The sequence below is a fragment of the Dasypus novemcinctus genome (assembly GCF_030445035.2).
Source record: "Dasypus novemcinctus isolate mDasNov1 chromosome 12 unlocalized genomic scaffold, mDasNov1.1.hap2 SUPER_12_unloc_4, whole genome shotgun sequence".
Lineage (NCBI taxonomy): Eukaryota > Metazoa > Chordata > Mammalia > Cingulata > Dasypodidae > Dasypus > Dasypus novemcinctus.
The window spans coordinates 168,044-186,162 of NW_026688132.1; the positions used below are offsets into that span (position 1 = coordinate 168,044).

At 46.9% G+C, this 18,119-nt stretch overlaps 1 long non-coding RNA gene across 3 annotated transcripts in view; it reads right to left on the reverse strand.

Moving 5' to 3' along the window:
• Positions 1-17,739, reverse strand: part of LOC131277415 (uncharacterized) — a 78,587-nt gene extending 60,848 nt beyond the window's left edge. Inside the window, exons 1-2 of one of the 3 annotated variants that reach the window (XR_011648149.1) lie at positions 17,685-17,739; positions 11,566-11,661 (exon numbers count right to left, since the gene is read on the reverse strand). This is a non-coding gene — a long non-coding RNA (uncharacterized lncRNA). Of the gene's footprint in view, positions 1-11,565; positions 11,662-12,100; positions 12,303-17,684 lie in introns of those variants that run through there. The other 2 variants (XR_011648148.1, XR_009184585.2) reach the window with 2 other exon arrangements.
• Positions 17,740-18,119: the final 380 nt, after the last annotated feature.

Sequence of the window (18,119 nt, forward strand, 5' to 3'; positions counted from 1 at the left end):
GTTAATATCCAAAATGTGGGAGGTGTAGTGACTGGGGTATGTGAGAAACCCCTATAATTTTATGTAACATTCATGTAATCAAAGTATCTTTTTAAAAAGTAAAAATGAATGAATAAATAAAAAACAAAAAAATCTGCACAGTCTGATGAATAGGATGCACCTAATACCTGGGTAGATGCTCTAGTATTTCCAGCCTTGACAACCTCCTAAAACTCAGCTGAATACTTGAATCAATGCTGGCTCCAAATTAGTACTAAACTTGGATGAGGCTAAAACAACAATCTCCTCATGATGAAGTTTCACCTCCCATTTCGGACTGCACTCAGTGAGCTTCATTCCCAATTTTTGATAAGCTACTGGGCAGAAGTCAACTCCCTTGACCCCTCCATCCTCGGGTAGAGGAAAATATTGTGGACAAAAGAGCAATTGTGATGGTTTCCAATGCTCCACCAGACTATTATTAGTTATGTCCACTCATGGAATCACTGAATCAGTGGTTGCATGAAATGTACTAATTAGTTTCCTTAATAGGGAACCTGGAGAATACGTGTACTGTAGGAAGGGTAAGATGTTGGCAGAGTAGGGAGTTCCCTTCAGGGCAGTTAAGAATCATCCAGAGCTACCTGGTGATTTAACCTATTTATGGGACTCAGGAGACCTGAAGAGCATTCTACAAGATCCTTGGAAGAAAAGGAGGAGGAGACTGCATATCTGCACTGAAGATTCATGAGGAAAGTACTACATGCTGCAGAGCCTGGTGCCCATTCCCCACTGGCAGGGCAAGATGCTTTGGGAACTATTTTCTGGATGGAGTTGGAAGCTTCATTTCCAATAAACAGGGGAGGAAGAAATGATTGGGTGCCTACTTCAGTCACTGATGAGTAAATTTGGCTGGATGAAGTACAGCTGAAGATTGGACCTGTACAACTCAGAAAGAGACTGGTAGCCTTCATTTAAACAATGCCTCCAGCGGAAGAGAAGCAGAGCTACTTTAAAGTCACAGTGAAGGTAGGGACAGGCTTCTTTCCATGCAGGTGCGACTGCTGACCTAGGCTGGGCTCAAGCCACGACTCCAACATGGAGGAAGCTGGGGACTTGTACCAGACTCTCCAGGCCACTAGAGTCACTTTCAGCCAACAGAGATGAGGAGAGGGCTCTAGTGCTTGTAAGGCCACGTGTCCATTCCCAATGCATTCTGGTGAAGTGTGTGCTTGGAACTGTTCAACATCAGTCCTGCAGGACTGATCCCTGCCCTCCCAATCACCTTAAGGTCAACAAGGAGTTTCACCAGTTAAGTACTGAGAGGGGTGGAGAGTTTGGGGTGGCCTTGACTGCCTCAGGGTAAGCTTTCCAGGGGAAAGGTTACATTAACACTCTTCACTTGCTGGGCTGCTCTAACAAATACCACTGCCTCACTGCCTTAAACAACAGGAATTTATGGTCTTGCAGGGTGAGAGGCTAGATGTCCAAAATCGGCATGTCAGCAGGATCACTTTTACGGTCAACAGCATTCTGGTGGCAGGTTGCCAGCAACGCACAACTGCATCCCTGCCTCCACCACCTGGCCATCTCTTCTCTGTCTCCCACTGCTGAGTGGGTTCCAATTTCCTCTACTTATAAGCACTCCAGTCGTATTGGGTTAAGGTCCACCCTCATGCAGACTGGCTTCACTGCCGTGAATGGGATCGTTGAAGGTCATGTTCATAAATGAGTTCACAGCCATAGTGTAGGAGATCAGGACCTGACATGTCATTGTGGAGGCCACGATGCAACTCATAATAAAGACTGAGACGCTCTGGGGTGCCCCCCCATGCAAGCAGGGGAGCTCCTCTGGTCCAGCTTTCTATCTAGTGGGTACTCAGCAGGCGCGACTGGGAGCTGCCCAAGCGCTGAGGGCCCTCTGCCCCAGTGGAGGCCTGTTCAGGGCCCAGGTCACCCCATGGCACCTTGTCCCAAACTGAGGTTATATAAAATTCTGTAATAATATGTATGTAAAATACCAATAAAAACAAAGCCTGAAGGAAAATGTACTTGCAGTGATCACTTGGGATGAGTGAATGGATAAGTTCCTTTTTTTATTTTATAATATTAAAATTAAATATAACTGGTTTTATTATATTTTTAGAAGGAGTATTTTTTATAACTGTTTCATGTCAAAATATACTCAAAAAAATGTATGTTTTTTAAATCAAACTTAAATTTTTTAAATTTAAAGTCAAAGGTAAAGGTTGCTGGTGGCTTTAAGAAAAAATAATGGCAAGAAGCAGACGTGTCTCAACTGACAGAGCATCCGTCTACCATATGGAGAGTCCAGGGTTCAATCACCAGAGCATCCTGAGCAGTGTGGTAAGCTGGCCCACACACAGTGCCGCCGCGTGCAAAGAGTGCTGTGGCATGCAGGGGGGCCACATGTAGGGGTGCCCCACACACAAGGAGTGTGCCCCGCAAGGAGAGCCACCCCGCGTGAATAAAGTGCATCCCACCAAGAAGTGGCACCACACACACAGACAGCTGACGCAGCAAGATGATGCAACAAAAAGAGACGCAGTTTGCCAGTGCCGCTGCATAAGAACACACAGCGAATGGACACAGACAGGAGACAATGGGGGGGGGGGAGGGAAGGGGAGAGAAAGAAATAAAATAAATGTTTTTTAAAAAAAGGTTATTAGAGAGAAAAAAGGAAGAGCACCAGAAAGCCGTCCATTTCTTCATAAGCAGCTGTCGGTACTGGTTGTGTTGAGGGTAGGGGTCATAATGAATCATTAAATCATATAATATCATAAAATCATTATGTCAGCCTCTTTCCTTCACAGCTCCCACTCATCACATGTGCTAAATGTGGCATTATGTCTGCCACCCCAGAGTCCTAGACCCTCCCCTCAGTGCTCCATCAGTGTCACTCTTCAAGGGAAATTTATACGAAGGCTGCTCAGCCTAGCAATACGTAAACACACTGTATGCCAAAACAGAGACCCACCTTAGATGCTGGGATACAAACTACCTGAAAGTGAAAGGTTGGAAAAAGATACTCCATCCAAATAGTAACCCAGAAAGAGCAGGGGTAGCTATCCTAATATTGGACAAAACAGACTATAAATGCAAAAAAGTTAGAAGAGATACACACGGCCATTAAATACTAACAAAGGGACAATCAACCAGCAAGATGTCACAGGCATAAATATCTATGCACCTAACCAAGGTCCCCAAAATACATGAAAGAAACACTGGGAAAACTGAAGGGAGAAATAGACATCTCTACAATAATCATTGGTGACTTCAAAACACTTCTCACATCATTAGATGGAACTAGACAGAAGACCAATAAGGAAATGGGGAACTGAAACAATACGATCAATGAGTTAGACCTAACACACATAGAAAGAAGGCAGCATTCAAATTCACTGGGATATACATTCTTTACGCGTGCCCAAGGATCCTTCTCCAGGATAGACCACATGGTAGGGCATAATACAGCTCTCAATGAATATAAAAAGATTGAAATTATATAAAGGATCATCTCAGATCATAGGGGAATGAAACAAAATAAATAACAGACAGGAATAAGGGAACTTGGCAAATGTGTGGAGGATTAACAACACACTCCAAGATAATTAGTGGGTGAAAGAAGAAATTGCAAGTGAAATCAGACAAATGAAAATGAGATCACAATTTATCAAAACTTATGGGATACAGCAAAGGCAGTCTTGAGAGGGAAATTTATACACCTAAAAGCCTGTATTAAAAAAGAAGAAAGAACTAAACTCAAAGAATTAAGTGAACAAAAAGAGAAATTAGAAAAAGAACAGCAAACCAATCCTCAAAGAGAAGAAATAATAACAATTAGAGAAGAAATAAATGAAATTGAGAAGAACAAAAATAGAGAAAATAAAAACCAAAAGCAGATTCTTTGAGAAGATTAGTAAAATTCACAAACTCCTAGCAAGATTAACAAAGAAAAAAAAAAAACTAATAAACACAATTTGAAATGAAAAGGGGCAACCCAAGAACTAGAAAGGATCCTAAGAAGATATTCTCAGAAACTGTATGCCAATAAACTAAACAACCTAGATGAAATGGGGAAAGTTCTAGAAATGCACCTAACCTACATTGACACTACAAGAAACATAAGAACTTAACAAACCAATTACAATTAAAGGCACTGAATCTGTCTTCAAAAATCTTCCAACAGAGGAAACTCCAGGACCATATGGCTTCACAGGTGAATTCTCCCAAACATTTCAAAAGAATTAACACCAATCCTGTTTAAACTCCTCCCAAAATTCAAGAGGAGGGAAAATAACCCAACACATTATAGGAAGCCAATATCACCGTAATACCAAAGCAAACAAAGACACTGGAAGGAAAAGAAAATTACAGACCAATCTATATAATTAAGATCGATTCAAAAATTATCAACAAAATATTTATAAATCGAATCCAGCAGCACATCAAAAGACTTATCTATCAAAACCAAATGGGATTTATTCCTGGTAGGCAAAGCTGGTTCAACATAAGAAAATCAATCAGTGTAATACACCACATTAACAAAGTGAACGAAATAAAACCAAATGATCGTCTCAATCAAGGCAGAAAAAGCATTTGACAAAATCCAACACTGTTTCTTATAAAAACATTTCAAAACAGATGAGTAGAAGGGAAATTCCTGAATATGGTAACAGGCACATAAGAAAAAACCCACAGCTAACATCGTACCCAGGGGGAATGGCTGAAAGCTTTTTCTCTGAGACCGGGAACAAGACAAGGATGTCCACTAGCACCACTGATCTTCCACATTGCAATAGAAGCTCTAGGTAGAGCAGCTAGAGAAAAAATAAAGGCATCCAAATAAGAAAAGAGGAAGGAAAACTCTGTTTTCGGAAGGCATGATCTTATATTTAGGAAATTCTGAAATGTCTACACCGAAGCTACTTGAGCTAATAACTGAGTTCAGCACAGTGACAGGCAGCAAGATCGACATGGAGAAATCAGCAATGTTTAGGTACACTAGCGCTGCACAACCTGAGGAGGAAATCGGGGAAATTCCATGTACAATAGCAACAAAAAGACTCCAATACCTAGCAATCGATTTAACAAAAGCAGCACAGGACCTATAAGGAGAAAATTACAAAACAATGCTAAAAGAAATTTAAAAAGACCGAAACAATTGAAAAGACATTCCGTGTTCATGGACTAGAATACCAAATACCATAAAAAGGTGAATCGTACCCAGATTGATTGATATATTCACTGCCATACCACTGAGAATTCCAACAGTCTACTTTACAGAAATAGGAAAGACAATTGCCAAATCATTTGGAAGGGAAAGTGCACACGAGGAGCCAAAAGTATTCTAAAAAAGAAGAGCAACAAAGGAAAAATTTCACTGACCTTGAAACATATTACAAAGCTACAGTGGACAAATCAGCATGATACTCCCATGAAGAGAGACACATCAATCAGTGGAAAAGGACTGAGAGTACAGAAATAAACCCTCACCTCTATGGTTAACTAGTTTTTGACAAGCCTACCAAGTCTGTGTTAATGGGAAAAAAACAAACTCTTCAACGAATTCCTACAGAACAGGTTATAAATAACCAAAAGAATTAAAGAAGACCCCTATCTCACTCTCTATACAAGAATCAACTCAAAATGGATCAAACACCCAAATATCAAATAAGTACCAGAGAACCAGGAAGATGGCAGAGGAGTAAGGAGCTCCTACAGTCCACTCCTGCTGCAGGGCAGGTAGCAAACACCCAGAGCTCTCTGAGCCAGCTGAAGCATCGTTTGGGGGCTCCAGGACGCCAGAAGAGCTTCCTGCAACATCCTTGGGAGAGTGGAAGGAGATGACTATCTGCAGAGAAGACTCGTAAGTAAAGGCTCCACGCCCTGGAGGCCGGTGCCCATCCTCCACTGGAGGCACAAGCCACCTCGGGAGCTGCTCTGAGGCTGGATTCAAAGCTCCACTTCCCAAAACCGGTGAGGAAGAGATGGATGGGCACCAACTTCAGCTGCTGAAGAGGAAATTCAGCGGGCTACAGTATAATCCTGAGAAGAAGTTTGAGCCTGTCCAAGTCAGAAAGAGGCCGGGAGCTGCCATCTTAACTCCACGCCTTTCACGAGAGGAAGCGGGGTGGACTGAGGATCCCAGTGCTGGCAGGGACCGACTTCTTCCCACCAAGATCACATTGCAGCTCCAGTCTAGGCCCCAGTGCCACCAACAGCCAGCAGGGAGGAAGCTGCGGGGACCTGAGCCAGCTCTCTGGGAAATTACCGGCAAAGCCAGGGAGGCCGGTGATCATCCTACTCTGGCGGCCCAAGCCGCCCCAGGAGCTGCTCTGTGACAGGAATTGGAAGCTCCATTTCCCAGAATCATGGAAGGAGAAGACAGTTGGCTGCCTATTTCAGCTACTGATGGGGGACTTGGCTGGCTAAGAGATAACCCTGGCAACAGGGGTTTGAGAACCAGCCCAAGTCAGAAACAGGCCAGTAGGTGCCATTCTGACTCCACCCCCAGCCTGAGGGAAGCCGGGCTGATTGAAACTCTCAGTGTGGGCAGGAACCAGTTTCTTTCCCGCAGATGCAGCCTGCCTAGGCTTCAGCCCTGCCTCTGGCAGGGAGGACACTGAGGAGCCCTGCACCAGCCTGTACAGGTAACTGCAGGGAACTTTGGCTGGCACAGACTGAAAATCAGAAGTCTACCAGGGCCACTGCGGTCACCTTGGACCCGCACTGCAAAGACTGCTGCCCACACCTGCAGCTCCATCCCTGCCCCAGGAAGGGGAGAAAGGGATGTGAGGCTCCATCAGTCTCTCTGGGAAACTACAGTCTAGGCCTGCACGTGGATTATTCCACATAGCTGTGGCTCTGTCCCTACCCCTGGCAAAGGAGAAAGTTGGAAGAAGCTTCATTGGTCCCTGGCGCAATAAAGGGGACTTAACCCTCTATAGCATACAGCACCAATTACATGCTTGGCTCGTACTGCACAATCAGCAAGGGAGGAAGGATAGGAAGCCCTAAACTAAAGAGAAAGACTGCACCCAGAATAATACTCTAGGAAGCCAGATGTGAAGATACCAACAAAAAATTACAATCCACACCAACAAACAGGAAGCTACAGCCCAGTTAAAAGAACAAGATAAGCCTCCAGATGACATAAAGGAGTTGAGACAAATAATTATACATGTTCCAACAAATCTCCTTAATAAATTCAATGAGATAGCTAAAGAGATTAAGGCTATTAAGACGACATTGGAGGAGCACAAAGAAGACTTTGAATGCATACACAGAAAAATACCAGATCTGCTGGGAATGAAAGTTGCAATCAGTGACATTAAAAAAACATTGGAATCATATAATAGCAGGTTTGAGGAGGCAGAAGAAAGGACTGGTGAGCTTGAAGATATGGCCTCTGAAAGTGAACATAAAAAAGAAGAGTTGAAAACAATGGAAAAAATTGAACAAGGTCTCAGGGAACTGAATTACAGCAAAAGGCATGCAAACATATGTGTCATGGGTATCCCAGAAGGAGAAGGGAAGGGAAAAGGGGCAGAAGGACTATTTAAACAAATAATAGTAGAAAATTCCCCAACCCTATTGAAGAACATCGGTAACCCTGTCCAAGAAGTACAACATACTCCCATCCCAAAAAATCCAAATAGACCAACTCAGACACATACTCATCAGAATGTAAAAGGCCAAAGACAAGGAGAGAATGCTGAGAGCAGCAAAAGAAAAGCAATGCATAACATATAAGGGATAGTCAATAAGATTAAGTACGAATTTCTCACCAGAAACCACGGAGGCAAGAAGACAGTGGTCCGATATATTTAAGATACTACAAGAGAAAAACTTCCAGCCAAGAATCTTATATCCAGCAAGACTGTCTTTCAAAATGGAAGGTGAAATTAGAATATTCACAGATAAACAGAAACTGAGTGAATGTCTAAGCAAGAGACTAGAATTTCAGGAAATACTAAAGGGTGTGCAAAAGGAAAGACAGGAGACAGAGGCCTGGAAGAGAGACTAGAAATGAAGATTATATCAAAAAAAGTAACCAAGAGTGTCAAAAAAAATAGGGAAAATAATCTACGACAAATAAAACTAAAATAGGAATAAACTTAGACAATGATGAAAAGCACTTGTATTCAGAAAACTGCAACTCAAAGTTAAAACAAAGCAAAAAAGCCCTAAATAACTGAAAGCATACTCCATGCTCATGGATTAGAAGGCTAAATATCATTAAGATATCAGTTCTACTCAAATTGATATACAGAGTTAATGCAATCCCAATAATGATTCCACCAGCATTAAAGGAAAAATTGAAAACACAATCATTCAATTTATATGGAAGGGAAAGGAGTCTTGAATAGCCAGAAACACCATAAAAAGGAAAAGTGAACCCTCATCTCCAGACTTTAAATCATAATACCTACCTATCGTAGTAAAAACAGCATGGTACTGCCCTAAAGACAGACACAATAGACCAATGGAACCAAATTTCTGGTTCAGAAACAGACCCTCACAGGTATGGTCAAGTGATTGTTGACTAGCCTGTCAAATCACACACCTCGGGCAGAACAATCCATTCAGCAAATGGTGTTGAAAGAATTGGACATCTATAGCTTAAAGAAGGAAAGAGGACACCTATCTCATACCTTATCCAAAAATTTACTCAAAATGGATCAAAAAACTAAAAATAAAAACAAGAACCATAAAACTTCTAGAAGAAATTATTGGAAAATATCTTCAAGACCTAGTGGTAGCTGGTGGATTCTTGAAGGAGAAAAGAGAGGAACTGAGTGGACTATTGATGTTTAATGTATGTAGAAGTTTTATTTAGCTTTGCTGTAAAAGTGTGGAAATGTATAGAGTGAATGGTAACACACAGTGAGTAACAGCTGCTTTATAAATGGGGATGTGACTGAAAATGATAGTCTAGTTATGTAAATGCCACCTGACAGAATGCTTGAGAATAATCTAGGAACTGGATAGCACAGTAAACCAAGAGGTGGGTGAGAATTGTGGTTGATGGTACAGATGCAAGAGTGCCTTGTGAGCTGCAACAAATGTATATTACCACTGCAGGGTGTTGGGAATGTGGAGAAGCATGGGAAAAATACAGCTGGAGGGACCTATGGACTGTGATTAGTAGTAATAATATAATATTCTTACATCTATGCAAAAGATGTACTATGTTGATACTGCGGCAGTATGGAAAAAGTGAGCCAAATGTACGCTATGGACATGGCAATAATCAGATTTCTGCACATGTGCATAATTGTTTTCTAAGTTTACAACTTTTGTCATAAAAATATACATATTTAAAAAATAATAGGGTGGTCTGGGCAAAAAACACACCAAACTTAAGATAAGAACTATGATTAGTAGTAAGATTTTGATAGTGTTCTTTCACAGTTTGCAACAAACGTGTCATGACAATACAAGGTTTTGGTGGAGGGTTGATGTTTGGGACCCCTGTATGACGTTATGCATCTTTGCTTTGTAAGTTCACAACTTTTACTATACACTTGTTTATGTATGTTCATATATAAATGATATAAAGATAATAATTGGATTGGTTAGAGGAAAAATACTTTGTATAGCAGTAATATTTTGACAATGTTCTTTAATCATTAGTTTAAAAGGTTTAAAAACAGTGCAAGTTATAGGTGGTAGAGTGAGATGGTATATGTTTGTTTTTTAAGTTCACAACTATTATACATTTATTGTCTATGTAAAAAAAAAACAAACCAAGTACCATAAAACTACTAGAAGAAAATGTAGAGAAATGCCTCAAAGACCTTGTAGTATGTGGTGGTTTCTTGGACCTTACACCCAAAGCACAAACAACAAAAGAAAAATTAGATAAATGGGACCTCCTGAAAATTAAACACTTTTGCACATCCCAGGACTTTGTCAAAAGGGGGAAAAGGCAGCCAATTCAATGGGAGAAAACACTTAGACATCACATGTCGAATTAGGGATTAATATAGAGGATATATAGAGAGATGTAACAACTCAACAATAAAAAGACAAACGACCCAATTACAAAATGGGAAAAGACATGAAGAGACATTTGTCCAAAGAAGAAATACAAAAGGCAAAAAAACACATGAAAAAATATTCAACATCATTAATGATTAGAGAAATGCAAATCAAAAGAGATATGATTTCACGGCTATCAGAATGGCCACGATGAAAAAGTCAGAGGACTACAAGTGTTTGAGAGGATGTGGAAAGACAGGAACACTTATTCACTGTTGATGGGAATGCAGAAGGCTACAGCCGCGGTGGGGGACTGTTGGGCAGTTCCTAAAGAAGCTGAATATAGACTTGCCACGGGACCCTGCAACAGCACTACTGGGCATATTCCCAGGAGAACTGAGAGCACTGACATGTCAGACACCTGCACACCTACATTCTTAGTGGCATTATCCCAACCGCCAGAAGCCGGAAACAGCCCGGGTGTCCATCAGCCGGTGACTGGATAAACACACTGTGCTGTATTCACACGGAGGAACATCGTGCCGGGGTGTGAAGAAGTCAAGTCGTGAACCCGATGACAACATGGATGAACTGGAGGACAGGATGGTGAGTGAAGCAAGCCAGACACAACGGGACAAATACAGGAGGCTTGCACTACTCTCACCTAATTGCATTGTGTAACATAATGTATGTTTCCATTTATACAAAATGTAAATATAAATCAATTTATGCAGGAAAAAAAAAGTATTTGTGCAAAAATACCTAGAAATGGGATCTGCGGACAGCAGGGGAAGCAAAGAGAGATCAAGAGGTGATGTTTTTAATTAGTTGTTTTTTCATTTATTATTATTATTGAAATAATGAAAATGCTCTAATGATGACTGAGGTGATCAACCCACGACTTTGCGATTGTGCCAAATACCACTGACTGCGCACTGTGGATGAACTGTATGCTTTTTTAAAAAAAAGGCAAATAGTGCGGCTGGGGCGGCTTGCACCCCGATGCTGACAGGGGGGTTTGGAGGGGTCAGACTAGACCGCAGTGGCGTCTGATGCTAGGGCAGACAGCATCAGAGGGGCTCTCAGGCGTGGAGGACGCACGGCGAGGGGAGGAAGAATGCCGTGGAGACCAGGTCTGTGCGCAAGTCCGTTTTATTAAGGAAGTGCAGTGGGTTATATAGAGAATGAGGAGGGCGGGGTAGAGCAGGAGGAGGGAGGGCTACGGGGCGGCAGGGGATTGGCAGAAACTTGTGGGCGGACTTGTGGTTTTGTGCTGTTAGCTGTTGCTAGGGAAGTGGGCAGATTTCAGGTTATGGTGCAACAAAACAGCACTTAAAAATGGGAGAAATATGAGAATACACATTTACCAAAGAAGAAACGTATGATTCTTTTCATCACTAGGGAAATACATGCTAAAATCTGCTATACATAATAAAATGGTTAAAATCAAGAGACATAATACCAACCATTAAAGAAAAGGTGGAAAAACTGGAGCCCTCACACATTTCTGGTGACAATGCAAAATGGTGCTGCCACTTTGGGAAACATTTTGTCAGTTTCTTAAAAATGTAAACTTACCATAATTCATCCTGACTCCGCTCCAAAAAGTCTTTCCAAAACAAATGAAATTGTTTCCGTTCAATAATTCCTAGAGCAAGTGTACGGCAGCCAAAACTGGAAAAAAAAAATACACATCTATGAGCTGGAGCATGGATAACAAAAGGCGGTGCATTCATAAATAGATCCGCACCTCTACCTATCTAATCTCAGGCACCTCCCCACCACGCTGCCCTTGGAAGCAGCCCACCAGGCCTGTCTACAACCTACCTGGAGGACACGCAGGCCTCTACAGGACTAACTTCAGTGCCAATTACAGATATAAATAGAAGGTCAGAAGAGCCATGTGTGGGGAAACAACAACTGAGCCCAATTCAGTCACTCTAGGGGACCATAAATTCCAAAGTAGGGACCACTGGACAGGCACCAAACTCCTGAGCTGTCTGCCCTGACTCAAGTGTCTGGATGCTTCTGGAACACTCAGGAGACCAGCTACATGGGGTAGTATAGACTCTGGCAGTGAAAGAGACCCTGCTGGGACATGCAGAAGCATTACCTCTGGGATGACCTCTGGGCTCACCTCCCTTTGAAGTCTCTTAGCCGCATAATTGATTTGTCTTTATTGTTTCCTCATTTTGGTCAAGGTCTTTTTCCAGTTGCATTGCTAGTTAGTGCTTGGCAGTAATCCCTCCGTGCCAGGGAGTCTCATACCCTGGAGTCATGTCCCACACTGGGGGACAGATAATGTATTTATAGGCTAAGTTTGGCTTAGAGAGAGGCCACATTTGAGGAACAAGGAGGCTCCACGAGGCAAATCTTAGGCACCCTATAATAGAAGGCCAAGTTTCAATTTCAAGTGTGAAAGTTCATAAGCACACACAGTCATCGAAATCAAGTGTCCATCAGTAGACCACCCTCCTCCACTAGTCATTGGCCCTGTACTAGGGGGATTCTTGCTGACGTCTTAGAGAATGTGGCAGAGCTCCCCAGGATGGGAATTTGACATTCCTTCGGTTACTGTCTGAATCTCCATCCACCGTGGCGATGCCCCACGAACGTACATTTATGTGCCTTATATGGACGCGAGGTGGGCTTCCTCCCATGTTATCCCATCCCTGACATCCCACTCCCGTGATCCTGCCACAGACAGAGAACCACAGTGCTGGAGAGGACGTGGAGAGACAGGAACATTAACTCACTGTGGGTGGGAAAGCAGAGTGGTACAGCCCCTGTGGAGGACTGTTTGGCAGTTACTAAAGAAGTTAAAGATAAACTTGCCACATGACACTGCAATATCACTACTGGGTATACAGCCCTGATAGCAGGGACACAAACGGACATCAGCACACCCATGTTCAAAGCAGTATCATTCGCTATTGCCGAAAGTTGGGAACACCCCATGTGTCCATCCGTTGATGAATGGATAAACGTACTGCGGTGTATTCACATGAAGGAACATTACGCAGCAGTAAAAAGAAATGAAGTCATAAAGCCCATGACACCATGGATGAATCTAGGAGACATTATGTTGAGGGAAGCAAGCCAGACACAAAAGATCAAATACTAAATGGTTGTGTTACTATGAACCAAATCTATCGTGTAATAGAATGTATGATTGGAAAAAATTTATCATATACCCAATATATTCAATTTATAATTGTATTGTTTTTACTCAAGTGTTTTCTTCTCTTTAAGTTGTTTATATATTCAATTATTAAATGCACAAAAGAAAAAGAAAATAGATGAGGTTACACTGAAGAGTTGAGTTTGGGGACTTTAAACTGTGATCTGTTGCTCAAGAAAAAGAGGTAACAAAATAGAGATAGAGTAACCAAGAGGTTATTTTTTAGCATAGTAAAAATCACGTGTGAAATATGAATGTGGATAAAACTGCATATATCACTGTAATGTTTGAAAATGAACAAATGTATGTTAACACTACAAAATATTAATATATCATGGGCTTGAGGTTTTTCTTTTTAAAGTACTGAAAAAGATTCTAAAAAAATTTATAATGATGAATGCACAACACTGTGATTATACTAAAAGCCACTGATTACACACTTTGGATGGTTTATATTTGTATGTGAATATATCTCAATAAAACTGCTTAATACATAAATAATTGTGCTAGAGCAGCCAAAAATGGAAGCTATATCCAGCAGGGAAACAGATAGAGAGGTGTGAAGAATTTTCTCATTAGTTTATATTTCTTACTACTGAAATAACGAAAATATTCTAATGATGACAGAGGCAATGAATGCACATCCATGTGATTATACTAAATACCATGCATTGTACACTCTGAATGAATTCTATGCTTTATTAATATCAATAAAACTGAATTGTTAAAAACATACATGTATAAATAAAATTAATTTGTTAAAAAAAAAGAAAGGACTGCTAATCCTCATCCAAAGATTTCATTGCTAAGCTTTTCTTGTAAAACCTTCCTGGATTTTCCCACTGAGAGCACACTATATCCTTCCTCATCACACTTAGGATCTGCTGAGTGACAGGGCACTAGGAGAACAGCGTGGTCATCTGCATGGAAGTGACAGGGCCCCAGCAGCCCTGCCTGGCTCCCCTTCCAGGAGGCAACCCTGTGAAAACCACCTTCAGAAGTGCAGGGGGAAGTGCAGGGGACAAGAGAAGGGGGTGGGCTGAGAAGGTCCAGCCATCTGTCCTGAGTGAGAGCAGAGGCTCCACAGCCCTGAGCTGCTTCCCTAGAATGGGCCCAACTCTTCTAAGAGGCCGAGAACAGTAAGCACAGAGGCGTCCTCTGCAGCCAGGCTCCTTTAAGGCCAGCTGGCTGACTGCTCCTGGCAGACAAAGCAGGGCGACAGTGGTGTCCCCAAGACACCCAGGTCACCCCCCCCCCCCCGCCAAGGAGAGGCTCCTGGAGCTCCTGGAAATGCTCAGCACACCCCTGGGCTCCCACAGCAGCCTCGGGCAGGCGGCCTGACCAGCAGGCGCCCTTTCCCAGGCTGTGCAGAGGGTCCTAGCAGGCACCCAAATCCAGTGGCCCCCACTGGCCAGCTGCCCTCCTCCGGCCCTAGCAAGCTATCACCTTAGAAAGACCTCACGAACTCAGCGTTACTCCAGGAAACCACACTTCCAAGAAAACTTGTCACCACTACCAAAAGGAAAGAGTGTCCTGGGACCAAGGGGAGCCCTGAGGAAAGCCAAGCCTGAGGCTGTCCAGGGGCTCCAGTGCAGCCACAGCCAGAAGGGGACACAGCGGTGTGGGCCCTAGAACCCAGCCCTCACCTGCCCTGTGGAATCCAGAAAGCAGAAAGCAGTTAAACAGGACACACAGACAAGGAAAGGCACAAGAAACTCACCAGGGTTGTGACCCAAAGAACACAAATGCCTGAGAGCAGGAGGAACCACACCTGCAGACCTCTGGGGCCAGATACACACTTTTAGACGCAAACTGTGGTGGTCCCTGCAAAGCTCCCAGGCCGGGCACAAACCTGCACCCAGAGGCCCCTCCCGCGAGGGCCCCACTCACTGTGCTCCCTGCAGGCACCGGGGGTCACTCACGCTCCCCCTGGGCCTCCCAGGAGCCCTTCCCCAGGAGCCCCCAATTCCCCCTCAGCAGTGACCCCTGGAAGAGCCACTGCTGCAGGCCAGTCCCTGAGCCTGGCCTTTCCAGGTGGGAGGAGAAGAGGGAGAAGCAGCCTCCACCTGGCTCCAGGGGCCATCTGAAGTGTAGGGCCTTGGCAAGGGGGCGCTGAAAGGGGAAGCACCCAGGGACCTGGGAGGGCCAGGAGGGTGCAGGGCAGGGCCAAGGGGTGGACCATGGGGGACCCTGGGCAGTGCAGGGAGGGAGGGGGAACTGTGGAGAGGGAGAAGGGACCATGGAGGGGGAGGGGGGACCACAGGGGTGAAGGAGGGATCATGGGGGGCAGGAAGGGCTGTGGGGGGCAGGAGAGACCAAGGGGAGGCAGGAGGGACTGAGGGGGAAGGAGGGAATGTGGGGGTGGGCAGCTGGGACAGTCGGGGTAGAAAGGACCTTGGAGGGGACCATGGGCAGGGAAGACCATAGGTGGGAGGGATCAATGAGGAGGACAAACTTTGAGGGGACACTGAGGGCGGGGAATCATGGGGGGAGAGAGAAAGAGGGACTTTGGGGGGACAGGAGGAACTGTGGGGTGACAGGAGGACCGTGGGAGTGCTGGAAGGAAAGTTGGAGGAAGGGAAGATGGTGGGGGGACAGGAGGGACCATGTGGGGGGACCAGGGTTGGGGAGGATCATGGGAAGGAGGGAACATGGAGGAGGATGGACTTTGGGGGGGACACAGTGGGTGGGGGGACAATCACGGGGAGGAGGGACCGTAGGAGAGGAGGAGGAACTGTGGAAGGGCAGGAGGGACCGTGGGGGGGAGGAACTGTGGGGAGGCAGAGGCAGGGACCGCGAGGGGAGGTGATACGGTGGGGGGCACGAGGGAGTGTGGAGGTGGTAGGAGGGATCGCAGGGGCGGGCAAGGAGGACCATGGGGGTGGGGAAGAACCCTGGGGAGGAGGGAGGAGCCGTGGGAGTGGAGGGAGAATGGCACACCAGGAGGTGCGTGGGGGGAGCAGGAGGGACCATGGAGGAATAAGAGGGACCATGGGGGGATAGAAGGGACCTTGGTGGGGGAGGAGGGATCATGGGGGGGATAGGAGGGACCTTGGCTGGAGAGGAGGGGCCATGGGGGAGGCAGGAAGGGGGGGGGCAGGAGGAGCCATGTGGGGGTAGGAAGGATTGTGGGGAGGATGGACTGTGTGTGGGGGTGATTCATGGGAGGGGCAGGACGGCCTGTTTGGGGAGGGACAATGGGGGGACAGTAAGCGGGAAGGAGGGACCATGGGGGGATAGGAGGGACCTGGGGGGGACAGGAGGAACCTTGGCGGGGGAGGAGATACTGTGGGGGGGCAGGAGGGTTCCTGGGGGGTAGTAGAGGCCGTCAGGGGGCTAAAGGGACCTTGGGGGAAGGGACTGTGGGGGAGAAGGGAAGGTAGGGGTGCAGGAGGGACTGTGAAGGGGCAGGAGAGACCTTGAGGGTGAGGGACCTTGGTGAGGTGGGAGTAACCATGAGGATGGAGGGAGCGTGGGGCACCAGGACGAACCATCAGGAAACAGGAGGTACTGTGCGGGGAAGAAGAGGGACCTGGGAGGGGACAGGAGTGACTGCGGGGGGAGGAAGGAGAGTGGGGGGACAGGAGGAGCCATGGGGGACAGGAGCCTTGGGGGGGGGCAAAAAAACATTGTGTGGGGGAGGGACCGTGGATGGGGGCTGGTTCATGGGGGGGATAAAGGAGGGGACTTTGGAGGGTCAGGGACCAAGGGGGGGCTGGACGGCCTGTTCGGGGAGGGACAACAGAGGGGTGGTCTTGGGGGGAGGGACAGTAGACGGGGAAGAGGGACTTTGGGGTGAGGGCAGGAAGGACCATGGGAGCCAAGGAGGGACCTGGTGTGGAGAGGGACAGCGGGGGTTAGGAGGGAGAGTGAGGGGGAGGGAGTGGGGGGGACAGGCGGGAGTGGGGGAGACAGGGAGCGTTGGGGGGGGGTAGGACCTTGCAGGAAGGGGGACTGTGAGGAAGAGGGGGACTAAGTGGGAGGAGGAGGCGCTGTGGGACTGGAGGAACCCTGGGGGCAACATTCAGGGGCCAGAGGGGCCCTGGGGGGGACACGGGGGACGGTGGGGTGTTCAGGACCATGGGGGGCGCAGGAGGGGCGGGGATGAGGGCGGGCCACCCTTCCCGTGAACCCCCGGGACCTTACTGTGCCGCGGGCCCGGCACCAGAGTCCCGCACGGCCAGGACCCCGACAGCAACCTGCGCCCCCCCCCCACTGCACCCTGCGCCCCCCCCCCGAGTGCACCCCGCCCCACCCCGACTGCACCCCGCGCCCTCTCGACTGCACCCCCGCCCCCAGCCCCGCGCCGCCCCGGAAGCAGCGCCTGCAGCGCCTCCGCCAGGCCCCGCCCGGGCCCCACCAGGCCCTGAGGGCGCGCAGGACCGGGGCCCCGCACGACTTCCCGGGACCCGCGCCCCCGACGCCACCAGCGGGGAGCTCCTCGCCCCCTTCTCCGCGCCCCGGGGGGTCCCCGCCCACCTGCCCCGCCCCGACGCCAAGTCCTTCCCAAACTTACCGCTACCCGGGCGGGACACGGGCGGGGTCCCTGGGCAAGGGCCGACAGCTCCCGCAGCCCCCACGCCCGCGGACCACACGCTCCCCCGCCCTCGGGCTCCCGGGCGGCGCCCCCGCAACACCCAGCAGGGCCTCGTGCGCCCCACACGCCGCCAGCTCTTCAAAGCGCCGCCAGCCCGGGACGGGGCGGGGCTTCAGGGGCGGAGCGTCTGCGTCTGCGCCAGAGCTTGAGCCAATGAGCTATCACCCCGCTCCGGGACGCCACGCCCCTACGGGGGCCTGTCCTACCCTTGATGGACAGCCAAAGGCACCCAATCACCTACTACCCGGCTTGATCCCCGGACACCTGTGCAAAAACCAAACACCTACACCAATAATGACCAATAGAAGGAGGAAATCAAGAAATAAACCGTCATTTATAATAATAATATAAAAA